Source organism: Myodes glareolus, chromosome 14 (genome assembly GCF_982192425.1).
Source record: "Myodes glareolus chromosome 14, mMyoGla1.1, whole genome shotgun sequence".
NCBI classification, from domain to species: Eukaryota; Metazoa; Chordata; class Mammalia; order Rodentia; family Cricetidae; genus Myodes; species Myodes glareolus.
Genome location: NC_142039.1, coordinates 31,379,597 through 31,406,836, shown reverse-complemented (window position 1 = coordinate 31,406,836; position 27,240 = coordinate 31,379,597). Strand labels below are relative to the sequence as shown.

At 42.3% G+C, this 27,240-nt stretch overlaps 1 protein-coding gene and 1 pseudogene across 1 annotated transcript in view; one reads left to right on the top strand and one right to left on the bottom strand.

Moving 5' to 3' along the window:
• The window catches only part of Ryr2 (ryanodine receptor 2), a 569,025-nt gene that overhangs the window by 181,638 nt on the left and 360,147 nt on the right, over nt 1-27,240 (top strand). The window lies entirely within an intron of this gene.
• Nucleotides 6,776-7,553, bottom strand: LOC148119782 (eukaryotic translation initiation factor 5A-1-like; annotated as a pseudogene).

The window sequence follows — 27,240 nt, the reverse complement described above, 5'->3', positions numbered from 1 at the left end:
TCAGAACACAGCATCAGATACCGTGGGACTGAATTACAGGCAGTTATCAGCTGCCAAATGGATGCTGGGCACCAAACCCAGGTCCCCTCTGAAAGAACATAACCTCTGATCCATTTCTCCAGCCTTGTAGCCTGACATTTGATTATCCTCATTATATTGAACATTGTATTAGATGACATTGTTTTGACTCTTTGTTAAGGGAGTTGGTTTCTGATACTAAATAATAGTATGGGTTAGGGAGGTGACTCCATTGGTAAAATGCTTGCGCACACATGGATCCAAGTTTCATCCCCAGAATCCACATAAACAACTTTGACATGGTTATGCATACCTGCAATCTGGACATTGGGAAGGCAGTGGCAGGTAGCTCCTTGGGACTCACTGGCCTGTCAGCCCAGTTTCCTTAAATTGCTGAGAGACCCTGTCTTAAAGCTTAAAAAAATGTGGACAACACCCAAGGAATGACACCCAGGGTCGTCTTTTCTCCTCACATCTGGTAATACATATTCCTAGTTCAACAATGGGTCTGCCCAGTGACAATCAAGCATTCACATAGGTCTGTCTAGGTCTTCACCTGAATGGTTTAGTTCTTAGCAAGGAACCTGACTCTTTATTTGCTGTAGATGATCCAATGAACCGGATATATAATCCTTTACATTCACAGTGTCTTACGTCCTTTCTCTTATGAAGGACTGTAGTACGAAAAGTGGCATTGACTTGTTTACAGAGTGTAGATTTAAAGTCAAAACCGATGCTGGGAAAAGCACTGGCTTGTCTTCTTATTTTGTTACAATGTAAGATCCTTCCTCTCCACCCTTTAGGTAGCTGGATCTCTGGCCCACATTAGCCTGGCTCCTGTCCTTGCCTGGCTTCCCTTGGATACGCACCTGCTCCCTCATTCTTTCCTCCCAGTAGCTTTTTCTCTTTGCCTTTTTCATGTAGAGCTGGGGCTCTGCGCTTCGGTTTTCAGGACTTAGCGACTTTGAGACAGAAGCTGATTGCTGCTAAAAATAAGGGGAAAGGGGCTTGTCCATTAAAGCCCACATAAAGCAGCCTCTCTTCCAGGTTACCTTTCCCCAAATACCATTGCAGTCCCCACTTTGATGTTTTTTTGTTTTTTGTTTTTTTTTTGTTTTTTGAGGGAGGCTGTATTTCTGGGATGTGCCATTTGGTCTGCATCCTGCGGTCTTTATAGGACATTGCAGAGTTTACGCTCATGTTTCTCTTGCCTCTATATATCACGCCCTGGACCCCTGGGGACCAGATTTAACTCCCTTTTTGTCTTTTGGTGACAAGCTCTGTGGCCTGAACTGGAAAAATTTAACACGTAATGACAAAGAGACGGAACTCCAGGCCTTCATTCATGATTGCAGTATGTAAACACACCTGTAGTCCCATATTTCACCTGCATGTAGCTGGATTTGACTTTCATTAGTAGAAAAATGGGTTGTAGTTTTCCTTTCTCCGATTGGTATCTCCTGCGTTTATCATGAAATAAGGAGCATAGAGTGATTGTCGGCAATAACCAGTCAGACTATATCAATTATATATGAAGGCCTGGAAGCAGTCCCAGAAATAGCTCAGGCCATAGCATCTTTCCATCAAAGGCAAGACTGCCTTCCTGAAGGAGATTATGCATTATGCTCCTAAGATTTTTATTCAGGCTCATCTTCCCCTGAAAGGGAAGGTTTGAAATATCAACGTAGATTTTCCTGTAGAAAATAGAAATGTTTACCTCTGATGACATGATTGGTTATTCCTTATTCAACACGACAGGTGTTTGCATTTCATTTTTGTCTTTATAAAGGTGGGAAGTCAGGCTTTGAATTTTGGGCAGAAACTCTGAGGCAGAAGTCAATTTTTAACATTTCAGTTGGGGGCTGGAATGGTGGTTCTGTGGTTAAGAGTGCTTTCGGCTGCTGAAGACAGCTGAAGTTGGTTACCAGTACCTTTGTTGGGCGGCTCATAACTGCCTGTAACTCCATCTCCAGAGGGCTGCATGCCCTCTTCTGGATTCTGTGGGCACTTCCACATCTGTGCACATACCCCACTGACTGCTGGCCACATAAATAAATCTTTAGGAGACTTTTAGAGACTTCAGTTGGGGAGAGGCTTAGTTGAGAGCTTAGAGATCTTACCATGCCAGCATGGAGATGTGAGTTCAAATCTCCAGAGTTTATGTCATCACTGCTTGAAATTTCAGGGCTGGAAAGATGGAGCCGGGCAGATACCTGGGGATCACTTCTGGCCAGCCTAGCAGCATCAACTGGTTCCAAGAAGTGAAAGAGTTTATGCCAGAAAAAGCAAGGCAGATGGCTCCTTAGAAATAACACTGGAGGGTGATCTCCTGCCTCCACATGCACACATGTGCCTGTGCACCAGCACATCCTTGCATATACACATGCATAAAAATATTAGGGAGATGTCATAAGTTATCAGGCAATCATAGTTTTTTAAATCTTGTTTATTTTTTGTCATAAAAACAGAGTTACATAGGGTATAAAACACTGTCTCCAAGGTGAGCTCAGTGACTGGCATTCTTACGCATGTCATCAGCGAGCAAACAGGAAGATGCAAAGGAAAGATGACATTCGTATTGTTTCCCGATCTGGTGACAGGAACATATTGGAGAGCATAGTTGACCAATGCGAAGGAGCAGCCTTGTCTACAACCACACCCTCCTCTAGAACAAAAGATCCCTATACCTTAAAATTAAGAAATACAGTAGGAAATAAATCTTGGGTTGAAGGAGAAGCAAAATGAAAGGAATACAGAATTATGATTCTTGAATAGAAAGATCAAGCAGGATGTCTTAGGATGTGTGTGGTGTAGTTAAGCAGCGAAGATAATATTTATAGCATTAAATTCACATGTTCTTCAAAGTGAGACAAGTGAACAACTAAGTAGAAAAGTAGGAAGAGAACAACAAAATCGCCACAGGAAATCAGCAAGATGGAGCAGTAAGGTTAACTAGGGGGTTAGTTAATTTAAAAAAGCTTGTTCTTTGAAAGAAAATCAGTAGAAAAACCAGTAATCAATCTAATGAAAAAGGGCAAGATCTCAAGTAATCAAATGTTAAGTTTCATATGGGTTGAAGGGATTAATAACCCATACAGAGGAAATTAAATCATAAAAAGACATTTACCCACTCGTATTCAAATGAATTTGAAAATATTCATGAGATGAATAATTTGTAACCCAGGCTAACTACCGCATGCTATGCTACTGATCTTCCCGGCTCAGCCACTTCTGAGTGATGGGGCTACAGATACGACAATATGTGTAGGGCCCTATTGTATGTTAAAAATACAAGTCGAATGGCCCTGTGTAGCGGTTTGTACTAGAAATCCTAGTACTTGGGATACTGGGACAGGATTGCAATGAGTTCATGGTCAGCCTAAACTACATCGAGAGTTCAAGGAAAGCCTAGGCTGCAGAGGAAGAAGACCCTGCCTCAAAGGTACAAGCAAAGGTGCACTTCTGTGCCCAGCTTTCTGTGCTCGGATTCTAGGGATTGACCTGAGGTCCTCAAGTTTTTGCAGCCAGAGCCATCTCTCCTGTCCTTGGCACACCTTTTAAAAAGGATACATCCGCATGTAGAGTGTAGACTTCATCCCTGGATGTGGCCTGTGCGGCCTGGCTTTGCAGATGATCTAGTCAGTTATAACAGAAAACCCACTTTGGACCAGAGTGGCTTATAGGGGAGCACAGTCTGGGAAATGGGACAGTTCTCATTTTTCATTATTCTTGTCACTTACCGTGACTTTGTGATCTGCAAGATACTTCATTAAGTAATAAACAGTTCACCTAATGTGTCTTTGGTAAATTTGCGTTGCCCGATGGTGTTGACTTGAATTACAGGAAGAGACTACTCATGACTGATGTTTAATAGCTGAAACCAGGCATATTTAGCCACAAGAAAACTAAAAACAGATACTCTATTGTGCTTTTACACAGGAAGACCAGAATAACAATAACAAACTCAAATGATCCAACTCCCCAGCCCCTCTGTGAAGGATTTCTACACTTTCACTGGAGACTGATCTGTTTGGCTCTTCAGTTCTGTACAGGGGACAGTCTATAGTGATATGCCATGGTGAATACTTATCTTCTCATATAGTGTGAATATTAATCTTCTCATATGGTGCCATGTGCTGCTGTCTTCACCTTGGTCAGGGATCTAAACCCATGGCAACAAGCACTTAAGACATAATGAAGTCAGACTGGCGAGATGGCTCAGTGGGTAAAAGTGATTGCTGCCCACTAGGTCTGACCAGCTAGCTGAGTTCTGTCCCTGGGGCCCAGATGGTGGAAAGAGGGAAATAACTCTCGAAAGTTGTCAGACATGCACCCATAAAAATAAATATAATAAAACAAATTTAAAAAAATCATAATGATGTATCTAATGTATCAAAGCAATCCAGGTTTTAGAAGATATTTTTAAAAAGAGTTGTTTTAAGCATGAGTTTGATTATATACAAATTTAAAATAGTAGGAAAGATCACAACACAAGGGAATAATATTACCTCAAACACAGTAGATCTGATGGAACCCCAGGACTCCACAGAAGCACAGTTTGAGAACCACTGTTATATATCAATGTAACTGTAATGGAAAAATTAAAAATGCTGCAGGATCCCTGGTGGTGGCAGGCACTGGGCAGGAAGTCCTGAGAGCAGCCAGTCCTAGGCAGGTACTGCGCATGAGACCATGCTGCAGGTCTCTAAAGGCGCTGGCCCTGCGCGGCAAGCCACATGGTGGTGGCCGGTGAGAGACAGACAGATTGGCAGGTCATGCAGAGTGAGGTTGGATATTTATTAAGTGGTTATGGAAGGGAAGGTAGAAGGGGAGAAGAGCAGAGAGGGAGAGAAAGAGAGAGAGGGAAGGAGGGAGAGAGGGGGAGAGAGAAGAGAGAGAGAGAGAGAGAGAGAGAGAGAGAGAGAGAGAGAAGGGAGAGAAGGGAGTGACGGAAGCTGCCTCTTCGAGAGGAAAATGGAAAAGAGAGAGAGAGCTAAGGCTAGAAGCTGAAGATCAGCCTGTCTTAGCAAATGGGGAGGGAGTGGGCATGGCTTGTCTCTTAAAGAGACAGAACAATCATTACAGTAAGTATCTAATCTATAGTTTAGGGAGTAATCCGATCTTATGAAACCACTTTAACAAAGACTTGCTCTTTTTTAATAGCCTTATTGTGATGAAGTATCTACCTGATGTTTGTGAGCAGAGATGGTATGGTTGTAGCTTGTCTTTCTTTGGACTGCCCTTTCCCAAATTGTGACACAGGGACTTCTTATTAATTATGAAAACTTGGCCTTATCTTAGGCTTGCTTCCAACAAGCTCTTATAGCTTAAGTTAACCTGTCTATATTAATCTTTGTTCTGCCACGTGTCTTACTACCTCTGCTCAGTATAGTACATCCCACTTGCTCAGTTTCTGGCTGGTAAATCCCACCTCTCTTCTTCCCAGAGTTCCTATCTCTGTCCAGAAGTCCTGCTTATCTTTCCTGCCTAGCTATTGGCCATTCATCTCTGTTAAACCAATCAAAAGGTGACTTTCACAGAGTTTGATCAAATACCCAGGGGGTCTTATAAATTCTATGCATCTAAAGATGTCACAGACTCTGTGTTGCTTAGACCCATGGCCCTTGTCCACAGCATACATAAACATCACTGTTAATTTTTTATCAGTCTTTTAAGATTTGCCAGTGAGCTCTTCTCAGGGTTCTGGAGAGGTGGTTCAATGGCAAAGAACACTTGTGGTTCTTGAAGGGGACTTGGGTTTGATTTCCAGCACCCACATGGTGGCTCACAACCGTCTGGAACTTCAGTTCTTTGAGCTCTGACTTCCTGTTTTGGCCTCTGCAGACACTGTACACATGTGTTACACATACGTAGATAGTAGGCAAAACATACACATAAATTTAAAAGGCAAGAAAGCTTTCCATTTCTCATAGTTTCTCTGGCATCCCTTTAATTACAAGTATTTCTTCCCATAATGGGAGATGAAAAAGCAGAACTTTATCTCTGGCGACTTCTCATTTCAGGATATTATTCACCCCATCAATAATGCATGGGGCATCAATGATGCATGATAGTTGTGCGAGTCCAGATGAACTGCTCTTCTTTTTCAAGTGGGAAAATTTGAATAATAAAAATGTCAGTATGAGATAAATGCTAGATGATGTAAGAAAGGTTGGCTTTACAAACCAGGTTCCTGAGACTTCTTAAGCTTCAGAGGCTTGTCTCACAGCATGTTTCCTCTAACATCTAATTGAAATAATAAAACATGCTATAGGAAAACAAATACGAGTGTTATTGTAGCTCGGTTTATTCATTTTTGCTTTTAGGGAATTTTTGTGTGTGCAGAGGGGACACAAAAGAAAGACCAGCATGTTGGGGGAGAATGTGAATTTTTCAACAATCACTTTTTCTTTTTTTTCATATTAAACTTGTAGTTTTATTCAGGTTTGATTTTTAACAAATGTGTCAGGCAGAGCCACAGGAAAGGGTGAAGCCCATGGAGGCAAGGCCCTCCCAGAGGCCTGAGGAGGGATCATGTCTGCTCCCCCCTCTTCTCATTACCCCTAAAGGGGCTTGGGGAAGAGACACAGGCAGGGAAGGGGGCTGGTCCCCAGTCTGTACAAGTGGTGCTTGGGGTGAAGGACTCTGGAGAGCAGGGGACCAGACCAGGGGTAAGTGGGATAAAGGATACAAGACCATTTGCCAGAATCCACAGCTTTCTGATTCCAGTTGAATTAAAAAGAAAATAAGGGAGGTGGAGGGGACCAAACCACAAGCAATACCCAACTCCCTTTCCCCTACCAGGACTGTGAGGGCAGAGGCAGATTGCTTCACCAAGGCCGTGGCTCCCTCATTCCTGGCCAAGGGAGCTAGGTGAAGGGCAGGGTCTCTCCGACAGTTTGAAGGGGTGAGGAAAACCAAAATAAAACGTCAAATAAATTGTATAGGAGTCCAGCCAAGGGCCCAGCCAGAGCAGAACCCAGCTGGGGGAAAGGCCTTTGTAGGCTCAAGGATCACTGCTGCCACCACAGCCACCCTGTGAGCCAGTTATTTTGCCATGGCCTTGATTGCAACAGCTGCCTCCTCTGTCATGGCAGACAGCACTGTGATCAGGATCTCTTCTCCACAGTCATACTTCTGCCCAATCTCCTTGCCAAGGTCTCCCTCAGGCAGACAAAGTTCCTCTCATACCTCCCCACTGTCCTGGAGCAGGGATAGGTACCCATCCTGGATGCCAATCAGCTGGAAATCATTCCTTTTGATGTTGGGGACATCCATATTGTGAGTTGACGGGCAGATATCTTCATATTTCTTCCCAGTAAAAATGTCAATACCAACCAGATGGACCTTGGCATGGCCATGCTTGCCAGTCTTCAAAGTAGACATCTCGACAATCTTACCTGGCCGGCCTTTGAGCACCACAAAACCATTCTTACGTAATGCTGAACACTGCATGGGGAAAGTGGCTGAGGCCCCTGCATCTCCTGTCTCGAAGTCCAAGTCATCTGCCATTTTAAGAGGCTTCGATTCCAACCCGCACTCCACACCCTCCGTAGGAAACGCCTGGGTCTCGACGCATGCGTGTTGGGAACCCCAACAATCACCTTTTCTTACCAGTATCCTTGTGCTTCGTTGTATATCACTTATTTGCATGTATTTTAGGAGGAATAAAAAAGCAGCCTCTGTGTGTGTGTGTGTGTGTGTGTGTGTGTGTGTGTGTGTGTGTGTGAGAGAGAGAGAGAGAGAGAGAGAGAGAGAGAGAGAGAGAGAGAGAGAGAATAATAGCTCCACGAGGGCTGGGGAGATGGCACAGGTAGTAAAGTGCTTAATTTGTGAACTTGATTCCCAAACCCATGGAGAAAACTGGCCACGGTGGCACGTGTTTACAGTTCTACTGCTGGGGAGGCAGAGACAGGCTTAGCTCTGAAGCCTGCTGACTGGCTAACCTAGCCTACTTGGTGAACTCTAGGCCAGTAAGAGAGAGAGAGAGAGAGAGAGAGAGAGAGAGAGAGAGAGAGAGAGAGAGAGAGAGAGAGAGAGCGCCTGTTTAAAAAAGTCAGGTGGCTAGCTTCTGAGGAATGACAGTCCTCACTGAGAATGACAGTATCTTCTGATCACACACACACACACGTGTGTTGCACACACCGAAGAAAATTTAAAGTGATTTTATGCTTAAATTATATTTTGATGGAACAGAAGACTTGTAACATTTGATTGGGGGAACAGATCATTACATTGGGCTAGAATGGAACTGTGCGTTTCTACAAGTTATAGGTGAATAATTCCTGCTAGAATTTAAACACTCATTCATCCTGCTACCCAGTTTGGAAAGAATAGCTACAAAATGACATAATTGTAGAATAAGATGACATAATTGAAGTTCTCCATCTCAAAACATTTTATGCAATTCTAGATAATAAATGCAACATTAGTATATTGCCTCATAAGCTGAGATGAATTCTGAGGAAATTTCATAGGTTTTAATGAATCTTTGTCGAGGTGAAGAAATGGCTGCTTTAGTTCTTTGTAAGTTTTCTTTGCAAGATCCAGAAAATGAAATGAAATGAAAACTTTAGAAGAAATAACTTTTGCCCATCATCTGGTGGAGATCTCAGCTAAGTATGGGGCAGTGGGACTGCTTGGAGAAGATCTTTCCTGGGGTTTTTTCTTGCTGGTGGAGTTCCTCCAAGCTCTGGAAGAAGATTAGCAGATGCTCGAACCCCCTGTTCTGTCTGCTGCATACCCAAGTGCCATGCTGGCAAGTGAAGTGAGCAATGGGGTTGCATTCCTGTCGCCTCATCCACCAGTTCAGTTTCTGCCTGATGGTATGGGCTTTGGAGGCTAAGAAGGTTAGGATTTGTTAAGCTTTGGTTCTACCCAATAGATGCTAAAGACTTTTGGGACTGAACAGCCGTCTAGAAACTCGGGTGGGGCTGGGTATTTGATGATAGTTTATCTGTCCCAAAACCAGAGAACAGATATTTGTAGGGGAAAGAGAATCTTCTAGTCCCCACCCCCTTTTCCATTTCTCATGTGTGTTTCATGCATGTGTATGTATGCATGCTTTTTGAATGTATATTTTCTATCATAGTCTCCATAAAACAGCGTGCTCTGGGTATTTCCTATCTTTGACTTCCAAGTCTAGAATTATAGCCAGGATGCCACACCTACCCAGAATTCACATGGGGTATGGGGATCTGAACTCCGGACCTCAGTCTTGGGAAGCTCTAAATTACTGTTGCCATTATCTCCATATCATGAAGCTGCCAGTCTTTGATACTAAGCCCTGAATCTGAAGAAGAGTACTGTTGTGCTAGGGGCTTTTGTGCTTCTTCCTTTCTAGATCTGAGAGTGTGGCTTAGCTGTGGTAGACACATAACAGCCAAAAGAGCTGGCTTGGCAGCTTTTCTGGGAAGAGTCAGAGAGAAAATATTTTAGTTGTCTTGGGTCATGTTTTCTTCTCAACTCTGACATTTAGCCCCAAAGCAGCTGTAGACAGTATGCAAATAGATGAGCCTGGCTGTGAGCCTAAAAATTGTATGAATGGGCACTGAAATGTGAATTTCAGACATTTTGCCTGTGTATGTGTTTGTCTTGTACATGCGTATAGGGATATGCAAGATGTGTGTGTACATGCAGGTGGAGGTCAGAGGTCAAAGTTAGTTGTTTTCTCCTGTGGCTCTCCAACTTCGTGTGTGTGTGTGTGTGTGTGTGTGTGTGTGTGTGTGTGTGTGTAGGGTCTCACAGAACCATAAGCTCACCAATGGCCTGGACTGAATGTCCAGTGTGCTGGAAGGTTCCTCCAGTGGCTGCTTCCCCAGTGCTGGGATTGCAGACATGTGCGGTGGCCCAAGTTCCTTATTGTCTCCTGGGGGTTGAACCCAGGTCCTCATGCTTGCAAGACAAACATTGAGGTATCTCCCCAGATCCTCACCATATTCCACCACACATACAAAATAGGAAACTATTTTATTTCATGAGTTGTAAAAAAAAATATAGTGGCCATATATGGAGCATGGAAGCTCCATGGCTCTGTCTAGTTTATTACATAGGAAGTATGTATTAAATACTTACATTTCTAAATTTCTTTAGAAATTACCTTTCTAAAGAAGCAGCTGGAACAAATGCTCTAAGACTAATATGCAAAACTATGACAGAGGGGATTTCATGTTAAAAATTCTCATCCCCTGTTAAAGCTAAGAGAGAGAAAAGATTTGTCTTGAAGTGTTAGTTGAGTCTTATGACAGTGGGGGAAGAGGGTTTTGTTGTATAAGGAGTTGAGGGCTGAATCCCACCCAGCTCCTGGCCGCTTAACCCCGAAATAATCACACACAAATTGTATTCATTTAAACACTGTCTGGGTCATCAGTTCTAACCTCTTATTGGCTAACTCTTACATATTCGTTTAACCCATCTCCATTAATGTGTATCGCCACTTGACTGTGGCTTACTGGCATGAGTCTAACTAGTGTCCGTCTCGGAGAGGAGAGCCATGACATCTGCCACACTGCCTTCTTCCCAGCATTCTGTTCTGTCTGCCCCACAACACATAGAAAGAAGACCCTCCTACACCAGGGTTTGATGGATCTTTTAGATGGATGGCAATTAATAAGTTAATGTTTTTGAAATTTGAAAGGGACCAAATGGATAGAATTTGGTTGTGTAGATTAAAAATAGAGTGTGATGCAGAAGCAAGCAACTGTCAAATGTTCTATTGAGGGATATGGTAGACCTTCAAACTCCCTGTCTCCAGTGTGTTAACTGAAAGACAAGGACCAGGGGGCAGTTCTTGAATTGCGTGATATATGCTCCACATACTGGTTTAGTACTTTGAGACATGCTTCTACACCCCAGAGTATAAACCACCTGGTTCAGTTTTCCTATTAAACAAAACAGAGCTCTGTGCCTTTGAATATGCTCTACTTTTCTCTCTTCCTAGCACACCCTTGGATACACTTTGCTCAAAGGAAGTGAACTCCTCCTTTATTCAGCAGTTAAGCAGGACTTCCTTTGTAAAGCCTTCCTATATCTGTAGTGCATACCCTTTCTTTCTGAAGAACCTGCTGGCAGAGACAACCACTTACCTGTCTCATCTCAGGAAATAACATACTTTTGAAGGAAGTAGATGTGTGTTCTCTCTCTCTCTCTCTCTCTCTCTCTCTCTCTCTCTCTCTCTCTCCTTCTCTCTCTCTGTATATAATTACCTTTCATCCTTTAGACCCACAACAATACTTATCTGTTTATTATGAAACTTCATCACTTCATTTGGCTTTGAAAAGGTTATCCTATACTCTCCATAACACTCCTGCTTTGTGGAGTTAGCTGAATATCTTTAACATGAACTGAGTAAACATATCTGTGGCTACAATAATGCTTAATCCTGTACTGATTGACTGTGGGCTTAGTGCAGCACACTTGGAGTGATATTTAATTTACTTCTTGATATAAAGAATGAATCCTTATTGTCATATTTACACATAATGTAAAGACTCAAAGACTTTACAGAAAAATTCTGAAAGTAGATAATTACAAAATCTCTATGCTTAAAATGCCAAGATCTTTTTGTTAGCATACCTTCTAATATCTTTAAATATTATATTTATATTTAAGCTATATTTACATTAAAATATTTCAGCTGCAAACATTGGTATGTGAAAATGAAGACCATGAAATTATATCTTAATACAAAATGGGACAATCTTTTTTGAAAACTAGTTTGTTATTGTGATAAAATTAAACTTTATGACATAGCCCTGTAATCTGCTCTTGATTATCTATCTGAGAGTTACCAGCTTCTACTCAGTCTTGTACTAGTGTTTTCAGGCACTTTTTCTCATAACAGCCTCAGAAATTTAAAAGTAACCAGAATTGACACCAACTGACAACGGGATATTATGAAGTAAGAAAAAATGAACTATTCATTTGTTTCCATAGTTACTAGAGTACTGTGACTCAGGGCCTCAAGTGTCCTAGTTATGGTTTTCAGCACAGAGTGGCATCTCCTGTTCCAGATTTATTAATCTGTACAACATAGAATCCTTAGAAAAAAGACAGAAGTAACAAGCAAGCAGCAATAACAAAAGCAACAACAAAGACCCAAATGTATCTCTGTTGATAAAACAGTTGAACATGAAGGGTTGGGCTAGGTAGATGAAAATTTGCTGTAGAGATAAGTAGATGTGTTTCTTCTGTAAAATAGATGAACACATTGTACTTTGCAAATTTGGCAGCTAAATGATAGTAGAAAAGTCTGATTGTGTGATTTTATTGGTAAAGTTTACTGCTTGTGAATTAATACTTGAATAAAACAGATTTTTATAAAAAGTTCCAAGAATCACAAACATCAAAGCAAAACAAACTATTATTCCACAGCATTAAAAGGAAAGACTTCTGGATACCAATACTTACTGTCATACAGAAGACAAACAAGCAAAACATCAGGACAAAGCTTGGGTTGGGAACCAGGGTTTTAAATTGTGCACGTACAATAGGAGAATTTGACTGTGTAGAGTAAACAGAGGTCTTCCATGAATTCATAATGAAAAGAGAGAATCTAAGTAGAAAACCATACTTCAAGAGTTTGAAATTTCTCTGAGAGACGGAGCTCACACAGCTTCCTAATGTTTTGAGAATGTTTGGTAGTGTTTGGGGTGACCAACAAGAAAAGGAAGACCACGTTGTGATGAGTTCTATGTGACACTGGTGAAGGGTCGCAAGCGTGGCTGTTTAACATGGTGACAATGGGAATCCCCATACATTCTGATAGGACTGTGAACCCATAAAATGTCTTTAGAAAGCAATATGGTACATACACATATACACAGAATAAAAGTGAGAGAGAGAGGCAGAGAGAGAGGTAAATGTTTACAATGTATTCGACAATCTCCACCCTCCTGCTTTTCTCCCTGACCCTCCTTGCATTTCCTTCCCACGCTCTCTTTTTTGTAACCTTCTGAATTCAGTTAGTGCCACTTGTATACATGTGAGTGTGAGGCTTGTCTACACTAGAGTGTGGACAACCACATGCCAGAGGCCATAGCCCCTGAAAAAACTGACTATCCTTACTCAGCAGCCATGAAATGACAATATTCCCTCAGCTAGAGATGAGGCCCCTTGAGCCCTTGACCCTGGCCACACTGGAATATTGACCTGTTTACTCTTGTACAGGTCTTGTGCATACAGCCACAGCTTCTGTGAGTTCATCATGTCTTGTCACATCTAGAAGACACTGCTTCACTGCACAGCAGTACTCCTGACACTCTGACTCCTACAGTCTCCCCATCTTCCCTCCCACAATGTCCTCTGAGCCACTTAATGGAGAGGGTGTGATACAGATGTTTCCCAGAGGGCTGGACACTCCACGGTCACTTAAAGACCCTCCTAGAAACATATTTGTCCTGGACCAGCTGGTTCAATATGTGATCATGAAAACATGCACAGACATGTCGATGTCAATTTGTTTGTAATAGAAGACCAAAATGTAATAGAAAAAACAAACCCAAGTGATGATGACATCAAATGTTGTGAAGCTGTGGAGCAGTGGGAACTGTTGTCCATTCTTGTGAGAAGACAAACAGAACAGGCATGTCGGAGAATTGGGTAACACCTTTACATCAGTTAACATGTCTTCTCTATGGGATTCAGTTACCACCATCATGGGCAAATGGCTTGAACTGTAAGGCCCTCTAGATACCTAAATTTGAATACTAATAGATGCTTGTGTAAGTCATAATTCTCCAACTTTGGGAGCAGCCAACATGTCTTTCAGCAGATGAACAGATGAGCTTTGGCACACCCATACGGGGGGCGGGGGGTAGGATTTAGCACTAAAAAGAAATGAGCCATTAATGAGAGACTCTGTGATGGAACCTGCAGTGCACATTGCTAAGTGAAAGAAGCTGATCTGAAAACGATTATACCTTGTGTGCCGCCAACTATATGATATTCTAGAAAAGGTAAAATTGTGGGGACAATAAATAGATCACACGAACAGGAAACACACAAGAGTCTTTAGCAGTGGGTATTAGTCTTTTGGGGGTAGTGCTGGTGAGGTACAAGGGATATACAAGGGCAGGGAATACATGGGACCTCTCTCCACCTTCTTCTTAGTGTTATTGTGAATATAATTACATGTAAAATTACTATAGAAAATTATCCATTTGGAACATAAACTAAACAACCAACAGATATCTCTAAATATTCACAAGAGAGGAATTAGAGTATATTTAACTCATGCACAATGAAACCATAAGCACACATGTCAACAGTAACCAACTCAAAAGTTAACCCACAGTGTATATAGACATATGTTTTGTTATGCTATGTTAAGATAGGCATATTCTATGTTTAAAATTAGGATATGCATGTATTAATATCTGAATAAATATACTTAATGGTAAGCAGTAGTTCCAGCAGAAATTATGGCATTTCTTCAGGATGGAATTAAATCAAAGCTGGGTAGTTTGCTTTATTTCTGTATGAAAGGACTTTATCTTTGATGGACAGTTAGGACACAGATGCTGGTTAGAGAATTGTGTATGTACATTTTAAAGATTGCTTATGTGTAGGTGAGTGCTGTGCATGCAGAAGCTGGAAGAGGGCATCAGGTCCCCTGGAGCTAGAGTTAGAGTTACAGGCCATTGTGAGTCACCTAAAGTGCATGCTGGGAACCAGACTCAGGTCCTTGGCAAGAGCAGCAAGTACTCCTAACTGCTGAGCTGCCTCTTCAGCTCCAGAATTTGTATATATTTTATTTTGGAAATACTCCATTTAAAAGAGACTGTGAACAATGATGCTTGATTTGCAGTTGGATATTTTAAAATGAGAAGCACTCAAACAATGAATCTAAGAAGCTCTAATGCCATATCTATATATTTGCACTTTCAAGGTTTTATCTTCAGAGCTCCAGAAGAACTGAAGACATTGCTTTACTGTATTTTGTTGCAATTCCAAGCTTTGTATTGAGGGAAGGGAGTCGACCTGCTGAAAAGAGAAGAAATAGAACCAAGAAGAGCTGAGGAGGTTTGCATTAGAATCTACCTTGCAACATAGAGTCCTCGCTGGCTGCAGTTTGAGCTCACGCTCTGTTCTGACTACTTACAGTTTACTCCAGTGTTTGTTCTAGAGCTGATATGAGAAGCAGGAAGCAGAACCTCTCTTCCATTGCCTCTCACACATTCAACCCAGCACCTTACATACCGGGTAGGCAGAAGCCTTTCTCAGTACACCTGGCATCCATTTTTCCATGGACACCAATAATGCATCCTGTGATTTAACTCATTTCTTGCACTCTTTACCTTGGAATGTCCTCAGGTCATACGTGTTGAGAGCTCAGTCTCTCAGGATGGGATGTCAGACGCCAGGTTCCAGCAACGGGTTGACCCGGATACATCTGAGGGCTACCAAGACTCTTTCCAAAAGCTCGAGAGACTCTCACAAATCAGATAGTGTCCTCACTTGATGTTTTCAAGATTAATTTTTGGTTTTTATTCTTTGGCGTTTTCATAGATGTATATAATGAATTTTAATTATTTTACCCCCATGATCTCTCATTCCCTCCTTTCCTTCTGAAACTCCTTTCCCCAGCAAGTATACCTATCTCCTTCTAGTCCAGGCTCTTACAGTGGCACTGCCTGGGAATGCGTGATCAAAACAGGAGCCTGTGAGGGACCATTCGTGGTCCAACCACAGCAGCCGACAACATAGTGTTGTGACTTAGTGTTATGATCAAAGAATGCTAAAAGGGTATTTAGTAACTCTCCAACTCTAGGGTTTCTGACCCCAGGTACTGAGAGCCGGAGAGAGTGGAGTGACCCATGGCAAGCCTTGCTGTATTGCAGCATCTGCTCTACTGCTAGTTCCCGCCTTGGTGATCAGTGTCCCTGTCACATACAGACTGACTGATCTTCTCACTACAGAGTCAGCTAATCACATCCTTCACAGTTGACCCACAAATTACCTTGGTGGTTTCAGGCTTAGGAAATAGTGCAAAACCATTAGGATGGAAGGATTGACTCTACACTTAGCAGAGCTTAGATTGGATACTGGAATGAGAATGTCTTCAGTTAAATTTCAGCACTCGCTGGGTGTGGTAGTAAACACTTTAAATCCCAGTTCTAGGAAGGCAGAGGCAAATGGGTTTCTGAGTTTGAGGAGTTTGAGGTCATTCTGGTCTACATAGTGACTTTCAGGTAGCTAGGGTTATATATATAGAGAGCCTGGTTCCAAAAACAAAAATAGACAAATGAACAGACAAACAAAATGAACCAAAATAAAAAAGTTAGCTTTTTATATATTTGCTTATTTTTCTTTTTATGAGATTTATTTTATTTTTAAAATTTGTGTATGTGTGTGTGTGTGTGTGTGTGTGTGTGTGTGTACATATGAGTGCAATTGCCTGTGGAATCCAGAAGGGGGCATTAAACCTCCCTGGGGCTGGAATTCTGGGTGGGTGTAAGAAGCCTGACTGCTGGGAACAGAATACAGACCCTTTGCAAAAGTAGTACTCACTCTTAACCTCTGAACTATCTCTCCAGTCTTGTCTGACTCCTCCCTCCCTCCTGCCTCCCTCCCTCCCTCCCTCCCTTCCTCCATCCCTCCCTTCCTCCCTCCCTCCCTCCCTTCCTCCCTTTCTTCCTTCCACATCTTTGAGGAACTCTACCTATAATTTTATCAAGTATATGAGAAGATAAAATTCTAGCAGTTTTTCCATATTCTCATCTGAAAATGGGTAAGAAAGGAATGTGATTTCATCAGTAAATGTGCATTTCCTGCCCCGTTTATCTTCTTGGTTGGCATGAATATTTGGTTACATAACATCCACTGTGTAAGTAACCCAAGAATTTCTGCTGGCGAGCAGCAATTCTACACTTGGAATAGGTCTGATTTTGACTTATAACAACAAAATACTAATCTGTGTTAGCAAGGATCTGTTGAGAGCAAGCTCCTGTGTGAACTAAGTTAACTGAGGTCAAGTACTCAGAACAGTCACAAGCTAAACAGAAACTTGGTGATGATATTTGTACTAGCTTTTTTCATGTCAACTTAATACAACCTAGAGTTGTCAGAGAGAAAAGAACCACAACTGAGGAAATTTCTCCATAATGTAGTCACACTTTTTGTCAGGATTATTGTTCCCCAATAATGACACAGAGACTTACTATTAATTATGAAACCTTGGCTGATAGCTCAGGCTTGTTTCTAACTAGCTCTTGTAACAAATTAACCTAAATCTTTTAATGTACTTTCATGGCTATATTACCTCATCTCCATAATGCCCATCCTGCTTGCTCTGTGTCCGGTTGGCAACCTCGCCTTCTTCTCCCAGCATTCTTTCGTCTCAAAAACTCCTGCTTAGCTATTGGCCATTTGGCTTTTTTAAATTAAACCAATAGCAGTGACATGTCTTCACACAAGGTAAAGGAATATTCCACAACACCATAAGAGCAGCTGTAGGCATTTTCTTAATGAGTGATCAATGTGGGAGGGCCCAGTCCATTGTGGGGGGCAATGAGGGAAGGTACCATCCCTGGGCTGATGGTTCCAGGTTCTACAAGAAAGCAGGCTGAGCAAACCAGAAAACAAGTCAGCAAATGCTACCCCTCCATGGCCTCTGAATCAGCTCTTGCTTCCATGTTCCTGGTCTGCTTGAGTTCCTGTCCTGTTCCTTGCCTAGCATGCTCAAGGCCATGGACTTCATCCCAGAAATAATAAAAACCTTCTTGTGGGAACTAAGTATTTGTATACCTAGTTAGAGTGTTATGTCACATGCACCATCCCTGAGAAAGTATTTCAGTCCCCCTCTTTGGGGCATTTATTGGTAGAAGATAGAATCTGAAGTCTTACAGAAAATTTAACATAAACTGGCTGAAATCATGCTAGGAAATTGTTTTTGTTTCTGCTTCTCTGTCTCTCTCCCTCTCTTCCTCCCATTTCCTCTTCCCCTGCCCTCCCCCTTCTTCCCAAATCTGCTTTTCCCTCCCTCTCTCCCACTCTTCCCTCCCTCCTCCTTGTCTCTTCCCTCTCTCCTCTTTCTTCATTTACTTAACTTTCCTCTCTTCTGGCTGTCTACCAGATTTCCACGAGTGTCTGGACCAGATCAGAGTGTTCTACTGCAAATATAATTTTCAGTTCTTTTGAAAGATAGCACACAGAGAGCTTAATAGCTAAAATTCCATTTGGAGGGATGATTAGTCAGCAAGAAGAGGCCCCATGTTTCATTGTGTGTTTTTCGAAGGTCAGTTACTCTCCTAGGTCTTGATCTGGCAGCTCTGAAAGCCAGCTTTACGTATGTGGCAGAGGAGGCTTTGCATTCTCCTGAAAGCCCTTGGACGGGTACCAGGTTCAACATTACAAAGAAAGAGAAACAAAAGGTACCCGCTTCTCAGGCAGCTCTACGGAGCCTTGGGTCACCTGTGCTATGGAAAGGCATTGCTAGTTGATTGGATATGTGTCATTTCCACAGGAGCAGTGTAAGCTCGTTAGTGTTGGAGGTGTAGGAAATGGAGCAGGGCCAGGCAGCAGGATGCTTAAGTGCAATCCTGATGCCACTGTTGTCTTGGGGCAGAGATGCAGGTGGTTCATCCAGTCGTTAGCACATCACCCAAGCTGTACCTCTTTCATCTCTGTGGCCCAGTGTACTGGGTTATGAAGGAGTCGAAGTTAGCTTCTCCAGGAAATGAGGTTAAACGGACAGGTGTTTCTCAGGCCCAGAGGTGCGCTTCATTCTTTCACCACCCTCAGATACAAACTGGGGTACAATATGGATGAAATGAATATAAGCTGGACTTAGCTTGGGGAACTCAGATAGTTACCATAATAGAGGATATTTCTAACTGTCTTTTAAAAAATTACCAATTTATGTGTTTGTGTATGGGTGTGAATGGCACATCTTCAGCGGTCAGAGGACAGTTTGTTAGAGTTGGTTCTCTCCCTCAACTGTGTGTGTCCCAGGCATTGCGCTGAGGTTGCTAGGTTTGCCGGAAAGTGTCTTTACCCACCGAGCCACCTCACTTGCCCTGATATTAACTTTCTTTTGTACCGCCAAAGCTGGTAGTTTCTTATATTGCCACTCCCATCTGTCATCGCTACGGTACAGAAAATCCCATCTTTTCTAGAATTTCTGAAATAGAATCCTTTCATGTTACTTCTACTGAAAGTTATTTTCTAATTATGCCTGGTGCTATCCTTGTCATCCGACTCACAGTCTCTGGCTTCTTCACCCCGTTTGACCTCACTATTGAATCTGCTCCTTTGAACATGGTGCGCCTCCTCTTTTCCTGTGGTTGTCTACCTGCCTACTGCATTTTCTTGCTTCTTCTTCCTTGTGTGTAGCTCTGTGTGCACATGCACATGCATGGGTCCACATGCATGTCTGGAGCCCAGAGGCTGAGGTCAGTTGTCTCCCGGTTACTCTCCGCTTTAGGATTCCCTCACTGTTCCCGCAGCTCACCGATGTAGTTGATCTAGCTGCTCAGTAAGGTCCAGGGATCCTCTGGTCTCTACCTACCCTTCAGTTAGCATCACCTAGCACATTGGCATCTCAGCATGGGAGGCAGTCACATCTTCTCCTGCACCAGACAGGCATTGTTTCATTGTGTCTGATATCACCCCACGGAGACTTGCTTATTCCGAGGCCTAGGGTGTCCTCTACGTTACTTCTTCTCTGATCCTTAGTCCAGCTAATAGTGGCTCCATCTCAGCATTTTAGGTGCCAAATTCTGGATCAATGCCTAGTTTCTGTGTTACCTTCCCTGTCCTTTCCCTTCAATACTGTGCCTCAGAGTTTCGGCACATGAATCTTTGGTGTGTAGCTGAGGGGCTCCATTTAAACTTGGTCCGAGTCATGGCAGTAGACATGTTCTAAATTTAGAGCATTCTTGTGGTTTTGTCCAGACCCTGTGCCCAGCACCTCGCCTCAATGTCTGATGTGTTAAATTGGATGGAAGAGGGATGACGGGTTTTCATGTATTGATGCATCTTGTCTACAGTGAAAACCTTGCGTTACTGAGTGGATCAAGTCAAACAGTTTTTTGCTGTTTGCTGTCAAGCATTGTGAAAGCAAATGGTTAGATCCTCCCAAAGGCACATGATCTGTGTTAGTCACCGAGGGGCTCTGACTGAGCCTGATGGGCAAATGAGAAACACAAAAGCTTAATCTCGGATGCGTGCAGATACTTAACTTACAGCTTATTTTAAAAAATACCCTTATTTCCCACCAATGGTGTTGTGAATGATGTTTTGTTCCCAGTTCTATCTCACATTGTATTAGTAGTATAAAACTTGAATTTTGTGGTTCTGGAGACATGGCTCAGTGGTTAAGAGTGCTTGTTGCTCTTCTAGAGGACCAGAGTTCAGTTCTTAGCAACCGTGTTGGACAGCTCACAGATGCCCATAACTCTAGCTGTGGGGCATCTGGAGCCCTTTTCTGGCCTCCGAAGGCACATGCACCATGAGGTGTACACAGATCTGCACATGTGTGTTGATGTCGATCTTCTGTGTTAGGAGTATTAGATTTGTGTATGTGTATTACCCGGACCTCCAACTATGCATGATGATGTGGAGAATCGGTTTCATTTCCTTTCTGATATACCTGTCTTTATCCCTTCTTGTCCCTCTTTTCTTCTTTCTTCATTTAATTGTATAATTTTCATGACATAATTTCTTATCTTAGAATCCATTTGTCTCTGAATAATACTGATGCAGCTTTTCCAGCCTTCTCAGAGTTGATTTTCATGTACATTTTATAAATGTATTTTTATACACATCTCTTTGTGACTTTCAGCCTGTGGGATGTGTCTTATCGGGGATGCAGAGTTAGAACATGTTTTTTAAAACTCCTATTTGAAAAAAATCCTCTTCATTCTGGCTAGAGTTTTTAGAATATGCATATTTAATGTAAATATTGATATTTTTACTAACATTTTCTGTTATTATTTTTACTTTTTAAATTTTACTTTTATATTATGTGTGTGCACGTGCGTGTGTGTGTGTGTGTGTGTGTGTGTGTGTGTGTGTGCATTCAGTGCCCGCAAAGTCCAGAAGAGGGTGTTGGATTCCCTAGAGCTAGAATTACAGGTAGCTCTGGGCTGCCTGAGCTGGATGTTGGGAAACAAACTCAGGTCCTCTACTAAAGCAGCCATCTACCCAGCCCTCGTCATTATTTCTATATGCCTGGTCCATGTATCATACTTTAATTTTGTAAACAAGCTTGTGTGACTGACTCCCCACTCCCTGTTTCCTGTCTTCACTCCCTTCCTACCCTCTCTCTGATCTCCTCTCCATCCCTTTCTCTGTATGGAGGATGAAATAATGGGCTGTGGCTCTGAGTGAAAGGTCATATTACAGATGGTTACATGTGTATATGTTTATGCATATTTTTTAATGATGTCATACCCAAGCTACTCTTCCCCAGCTTTATTTTCTCATTTGGTGCTGGGGCATGAACCAACTGTGTGAGGCAGGAGTTTTCCCACTGAAGTATACACCAACCTTGTCTTCCATTGTATTAGTAAGAGAATAAGAGTTGTTTTGAAGTACTTCCTCCCTAAGTCCATCAGATATTAGTTTTTTGGATCATTTTTATCATTGCAGTATAGATTATACTTTGCATTTTTCTTGTCTGTGCCAAATTTTTGAGTTAGAACTGTACATTTTAGAAAATACAGCAATTCTAAGTTCAGGTATTTTCCTATTGAAGGCCGTTCTTGCTATATTTTTATTTGCAGTGTTCAGTGTTGAGTAAACTTCCTGGATTAAATTTTTAATTTGTGGACATTGTCCTTGGTCAAAATTGGAAAGGTCCTTATAATTTTAAATATTTCCTAGGTGAGTCCTTGTTTGAGCATTGCTCAGAGTTCAGCATGACTGGCGCAGAGATGTGTGCCATCTTAAGCAGGAAGGAGTCCACACCCTGCGATGGACCTCCTGCGTAGAAATGCGACAGCTGCTGGCTGCCTTCGAGTCTGCAGGCCATCTGTGTGTCTCGTGTGATTTCAGTGAGGATTGATGGAGTCAGGCCCGGGAGTCACGGGGCCTCCCTACACGTCTCACCTTTCCAACATGCCTACTGTGGCCGTTCCTTGGACCAGGTGTCAGAGTTGCTGGTCCTCACAACCTAGCTGGTGCCATGCTCTTGATAGACCTACTTATCTACTGAGCGAGCGGTATTATGGGGTGGGGAGGCAGAGGCAGAGGCGACCAAAGGAAGGAAAAACACAGGTGTCCCACCCAAAGATCAGCATCAGCCTAAGCCACGGATATTCTCACACCCTTAAGTAGATTAACATGGCTCTGAAAGTGTTGGGTGTTTCTTTTATCCATTTATTGTCATTTTTATTCAGTTTTCTATCTTAGTCGATACACTAGCCTTCTCCCTCAGCCATAGGAAGGAATTCCCAATGAATTTTTCTTTAATGTCCTCAATTGACCTTTAAAAATATGTACAAGTGTACATAAACATACACATACATTTACATATCTACATAATATATATACATTCTACACATACATGATATACATATATAATTGTAGATCATATTCATCATGTATCTATCTCAAGTTATCTTCTTAAAATATCTCTTTTAAAGGAAGATTTAATTTATGTGCATGAATATTTTGCCTGCACATGTATGTGTACCGTGTCTGTGCCCAGTGCCCCTGAAGGTCAGATCCCCTAGACTTGGAGTTATTGATGCTTGTGAACCACCATTTGGTTGCTGGGTACTGAACCCAGGATCTTAGTGAGAACAAGTGCTCTTAAATCCTAAGCTTCTGTTGGTTTCTTTATGTTATTTACTGATCCATTCTGAGACAAATAATTTGTTAGATAACATGAAATATTTGCTTAACCAAACTGTACTTCAGTTTGTTAGATTCAACTTCAGGTTTCTAGACTATGAGACTTGACACGACTCTGAAGTTGTCCAGATCTCTCAAATCTAGTCAAAGAAAATCACATGTTCAGACATAGTTCCAAGTTTAATTCCACATAACAGGTGGAGTCTCCAAGCTTCCCTGTCTGCTCTACCTTGTTTGCATTGTAATTCCGCTCTGTGCCTTTCCCGTGAAGAGTCTTCACCCAGGAAACATTGCCCCTGGATGAAGTTACAGCAACGGTAGCTCTCCTGGGTATCCAGATAACCCTACAGCATGACGAATCAGCTGACACTCTTATTCCTGTTTGTTCTTTCTCAGAGGGCTGATCCCAGGTCATGAGCTTCTAAAATGGCTCTGGTTTTAGATCCCAAGTGGAGGCAGTTCCCTATGAGTGGTTCTGCCTGTGTCTCCTTTTCACGAACTTCCCATGAGTTCTCATTACAAGTCCACGATTTTCTCAGGAGTTACCATCAAGCTTGTTCATGATTCGTGGGTTGTTCTGATGTTTAGCAGGCAGAGCTGAGGTCTCTCTGGTCTTAATGTTCAACACCTTCTGTGCCCTGTGTGATATTTCCCTTTCTTATATCTACATTACTATGACAAGGCCAGATGCTTGCTACATATGCCGTCATTTACAACCTAGCCTTGGAGCAGCATGTGAAATGGCCTTGTAGTCAATTAAGCTGTTTGAACAACAGCCATGGACCTAACATTTTCATTCATTATTGTGTCCTTTCCACTTCTGTACTCATAACTATTCTAAATTCTGAGATTTTAGTTCTATAATGGTAACTTTTAATTTTTATCCATTTATGTTTACGTACATGTGTGAATGTGTGTGCATGTGACCCATGGCAAGGGCATGGTAGTCAGAAAGCAGCTTTGGTGATCATTTCTCTCCTTCTTCAGTGTGGGTCAGATTGATAGAACTCAGATCGTTGAGCTTGGTGGGAAGAACCTTTACCTGCTTAGCCATCTAACCAGCCCTATAACTTTTTAGTAATAGAGTTCTTCATCTTGAGTCCCTTCTCATATGCATATTCTAATATTCATGTAAATGACTGGAAATTATGGATTTTAAATGCAGTAAACTTGTGAAGCATTTCTAGAGCCTTAATGGTTGGTTTATAGCCCTCCTATTTGAGGTTGTAAACAATAGTGTGGGGATGAAAGAAGGCTTAGTGGTTAATAAAACATACTATTATTGTAGAAGACATGAGTTTGGTTTCCAGTATGCAGGTGAAGTGGGCCATCACTGCCCATAACTCCAGCTCCAGGGGATCTGGTGCTGCCTCTGGCTTCTAAGGACAACTCATAACATATGCTCACACAGGTATACACATAAGTACAAAATCAGCACTGCTTCACATTTAATAGGGGAGGAATCAACTTGCTTGCAGTGGATTGGCCTTGCCCGTGTTAGAAGTGTACATGGGATGGCTGGGTATTCCCATATGATACTTTGTAATATTAAGAGACCTGATGGGTTACTCTTCTTTGTTTTATAGGACAGGGTCTCATCTCATGTAGCCCAGGCTGACCTTGATCTCATTAAGTAGCTGAGGATGACCTTGAATTTCCAATCTTCTGCCTCCACTACCCCAGTGCTGAGATTATAGGATTGTATGACCACACTTGGTTTTTGCGTCTTGTTGAACCCATTGAACCCAGGACTTTGTGCATGTTAGGCAAGGACTTTCCCAACTGAGCCACATCCTCATCTCCTGGGCATTACCTTAAGGCTCCTTTGGAGCCGGAGCAGGAGCAGGAGCAGCATCTTCTCTGGTTTCATGTGTGTGTGTTGCCCTTCACAATTTCATGGATGCTAGTCAGTAATGACTCCCACTCGATGCCCGTGAAGAGAGTTGACTGATAGAGCATCACTGTTTTGATATTAGGGAGAGGCACGTGGGAAGGACTTTGAGAAACTCACTCAAGCATACTTCCAGTTTTTCATAGGCACAGTTGATCTTTGCTATTTAAAGAAAATAGTTTTAAAAGGTTGCTTGCTCTTTCCATGTTCTGTTAGATTTGAAAGATGCCGTACTATGGACTCAAATATGGTTTTGCAGCACCGTGAAGTCCTTGGGTGTTGTGTTGCAAAAGATGGATATTGAGGAGTGGGAACCCTTTGAACCTCGACTCATTCACCAGAGATTTTCATAATTAAGAGCTAAATTGGCACAGCTGTGGCCTTTGAGGTAATAATGTCCTGCTAACCATCCCTCATTTGAACCTGCTAATGCCTCTCTCCTACCTGGACCCTGTTGTGGTCCAGAATGCCAAGTTCAATGCCTCCTGCCTTCCTGAACAATCTCAATGCCTGGGGATACCCAGGTTTACCAGCTTCGTTAATTAGCAAACATTTACCCTTGTCTTTCAAAGAGGTGACATGCAGAATCCATTGACACAGGAGCAATGTTTGCTTTGCCAAGGTGATCATATTAACTTCTGGGGCAGAGAGGGATGGAGGTGGGAAAGAATGGAACAAAAGGGTTCTGGGGAAGTGGCTCGGTGGCCTTAGTATTTACTGTGCAGGTGTGAAGGCTTGAGTTCAGATGCCCAGTTTCCGTATTAAAAACCAGGTACTGTGACGTGTGTGTATAATCCCTGTGTGAGGGTCTGAGACAGAGGATCACCAAATCTCAGTGGCCAGCAGTCTAGTAATCTGTGAGCTCTGGATTTAAGGAGAGATCCTGTCTCAAAAAAAAAAAAATGTGAAAAGTGATGGAGAAAGAAACTCAATGGATATCAGCCTCTGGTTCCATGTGTCTACACACACACACATGCACACACCTTAACATATACACCTACCCTCACAATTTAAAAATAAACTAAGAAAGACTTGGAATGATGAATATCCTTGGAAAAATGAAAAGCAAAAACCCCGAAGTAGTATTTCCAGGCTGGCGTCGTGGTAGGGTGTGATGACTGAGGTTTTGAAGCCACGCAGAAAGGAAAATGGGTACCGGGATTTTTGTGTATTCTGGCTCATGTTTCCCTCCCACAGTGTGTGGGAAAGGTCGCAGGAGACCAGCGCTATATTGTCACTGAGAGAACATAGAAGTGTCAGAACAATGGTTTTCGCCAGCTGGTGCGTGAAACCTTGCAGGGTCCGCATGTCCCGTCGGAACATCAGCAGCAGCATCGCTATTGTGCTGCTTTGACATCCACCCGATGCAGGGAGGGGCTGCCCGTCAGTGGTCGTGGTGCTTTGCCAGAAGCTGCTCAGCAGATGGGTGGCCGAGCCGTGAAGAGCCTGCCTCAGCCACAGGCCGTCTGCTCCATCTTAAAGTGTACTCTGGGTATCTTCTTATGTCTTGGCCAGCCAGCAGCTTCTCTCTTAATATGCACCTCTGAGAGTCTGAGCTTTCATGTGAATGTGGGCTTTTCTTAAATTGGAGCGATAAAATTATATTTTATTGGCATTTCTTCTCAGCTTAGAAGACAGAGTTTAAAAAACTTGAGTCTCGGGGATTCTTTGGAGTAGGAGTTCTCTTCAGTCCACAGATAGGAAGCCCAAGCATTATCCCATATGGCTTTTGGCTGGTTACGATCAGAACTGAAATTTGAGTCTTCTCTCTTTGCTGTCAAGCTATCAAGATTGAAAACAGAATCCATTTTTAAAACACATTTTTGAGTTTCTCCCATGTTGCCCTGAAGGTCGCTTGAAGCACCCTGAAAAGAGGTATAAAAGTTAAATGAACTCGTTTGCCTTCTTGACGGGAACCCAGAATTCCTAACAGAAAACCAAAATGAGACGAACTCACTGCCCACGTTAAAACTCTCTCCATCCCTCTATGCATTTGTTTAGCTTTCTGGAAACAGATGAAGTTACATACATGTAAGTAAAAATAAAATGGGAAATGCAGCACATGCTTTTATGCAGACAGGAGCTAAATTCCCATGTCCCAAGTTGGAGGCAAGAAAGGAATCCAACTATAGGAATATAAATGTTTACCCTATACAGAAGAAAAAGACTGTGTCAATGAATGTTTTATATTGATTCATTTCTGTGTTTGCTTAACTCCAGGATTAATTTGAAGCAAGTGTTATTTCTCTGTCTTTTTAATAGTTTTGTAATCATCAGGCTACTTGCTAGGATAGAAATGAATCTTTGAGACCTGGAGAGACCCCGATTTTAAAGCCAGCTTTAAACATTTTGTAATTCTGTGGCTTTGGAAAAGCAGCTTCGCTTTCTTTTGTCTTGTCAAAGTCACTGTTGTAGAGACTCTGGCCATGGGACACAGGCTGTATAGTCAAAGCTCCAAGTGTCATGTCTCTGAGTAGATGCTCTGTGAGGCACGGACACTATTCTCAGCCAGCTCAAAGTGTGTTAGATGGGGC